This window comes from Mus caroli, chromosome 18 (genome assembly GCF_900094665.2).
Source record: "Mus caroli chromosome 18, CAROLI_EIJ_v1.1, whole genome shotgun sequence".
NCBI lineage: Eukaryota > Metazoa > Chordata > Mammalia > Rodentia > Muridae > Mus > Mus caroli.
The window spans coordinates 57001149-57003387 of NC_034587.1; positions in this window are offsets into that span (position 1 = coordinate 57001149).

Below are 2239 nucleotides of genomic sequence, written 5' to 3' on the forward strand. Positions count from 1 at the left end.
CATGGACTAAGGCTGATCTTCAATAACAACATAAATAATAGAAAGCCAACATTCACGTGGAAACTGAACAACACTCTTCTCAATGATACCTTGGTCACGGAAGGTGTAAAGAAAGAAATTAAAGACTTTTTAGAGTTTAATGAAAATGAAGCTGCAAAATACCCAAACTTATGGGACACAATGAAAGCATTTCTAAGAGGAAAATTCATAGCTCTGAGTGCCTCCAAAAAGAACCTAGAGAGAGCACGCATTAGCAGCATGAGAACACACCTAAAAGCTCTAGAACAAAAGGAAGCAAATTCACCCAAGAGGAGTAGACAACAGGAAATAATCAAACTCAGAGGCAAAATCAACCAAGTGGAAACAAGAAGAACTATTCAAAGAATCAACCAAACAAGGAGCTTGTTCTTTGGGAAAATCAACAAAATAGATAAACCCTTAGCCAAACTCACAAGAGGGCACAGGGACAGCATCCTAATTAACAAAATCAGAAATGAAAAGAGAGACATAACAACAGATCCCGGAGAATCCAAAACACCATCAGATCATTCTACAAAAGGCTATACTCAACAAAACTGGAAAACCTGGATGAAATGGACAAATTTCCAGACAGATACCAGGTACCAAAGTTAAATCAGGATCAGTTTAATGATCTAAACAGTCCTATATCCCCTAAATAAATAGAAGCAGTCATTAATACTCACCAAACCAAAAAAAGTCCAAGACCAGATGGGTTTAGTGCAGAGTCCTATCAGACCTTCAAAGAAGATCAAATTCCAGTTCTTCACAAACTATTCCACAAAATATAAGCAGAAGGTATTCTACCCAATTCATTCTATGAAGCCACAATTACTCTGATACATAAACCACTGAAAGACCCAATAAAGATAGAGAACTTTTGACCAATTTTCCTTATGAATATCGATGCAAAAATCCTCAATAAAATTCTTGCTAACTGAATCCAAGAACACANCAAAACAATCATCCATCCTGACCTAGTAGGTTTCATTCCAGGGATGCAGGAATGGTTTAATATATGAAAATCCATCAAAGTAATCCACTATATAAACAAACTCAAAGACAAAAACCACATGATCATCTCGTTAGATGTTGAGAAACCATTTGACAAAATCCAACACCCATTCATGATAAGAGTCTTGGAAAGATCAGGAATTCAAGGCCCATACCTAAAAATGATAAAAGCAATCTACAGCAAACCAGTAGTCAAAGTAAATGGTTAGAAGCTGGAAGCAATCCCACTAAGATCAGGGACTAGACAAGGCTGCCCACATTCTCTCTATCTATTCAACATAGTACTTTAAGTCTTATCCAGAGCAATTCGATAACAAAAGGAGATCAAGGGGATACAAATTAGAAAGGAAGAAGTCAAAATATCACTATTTGCAGACGATATGATAGTATATATAAGTGACCCTAAAAATTCCACCAGAGAACTCCTTAACCTGATAAACAGGTTCAATGAAGTAGCTGGATATAAAATTAACTCAAACAAGTCAATGGCCTTTCTCTACACAAAGAATAAACAAGATGAAAAAGAAATTAGGGAAACAACACCCTTCTCAATAGTCGCAAATAATATAAAATACCTTTGTGTGACTCTAACTAAAGAAGTAAAGGATCTGTATGATAAGAACTTCAAATATCTGAAGAAAGAAATTAAAGTAGATCTCAGTAAATTAAAGTAAGACTCAGATGGAAAGATCTCCCATGCTCATGGATTGGCAGGATCAATATAGTAAAAATGGCTATCTTGCCAAAAGCAATCTACAGATTCAAGGCAATCTCCATCAAAATTCCAACTCAATTCTTCAAGGAATTAGAGAGGGCAATCGGCAGATTCATCTGGAATAACAAAAAACATAGGATAGCCAAAACTCTTCTCAAGGATAAAAGAACCTCTGAGGGAATCACCATGCCTGACCTAAAGCTGTACTACAGAGGAATTGTGATAAAAACTGAATGGTACTGGTATAGCAACAGACAATTAGATCAATGGAATAGAATTGAAGACCCAAAAATGAACCCAAACACCTATGGTCACTTGATCTTTAACAAGGGAGCTAAAACCATCCAGTAGAAAAAGGACCGCAGTTTCAACAAATGGTGTTGGCACAACTGGCGGTAAACATGTAGAAGAATGTGAATTGATCCATTCCTATCTCCTTGTACTAAGGTCAAATCTAAGTGGATCAAGGAACTCCACATAAAACCAGAGACA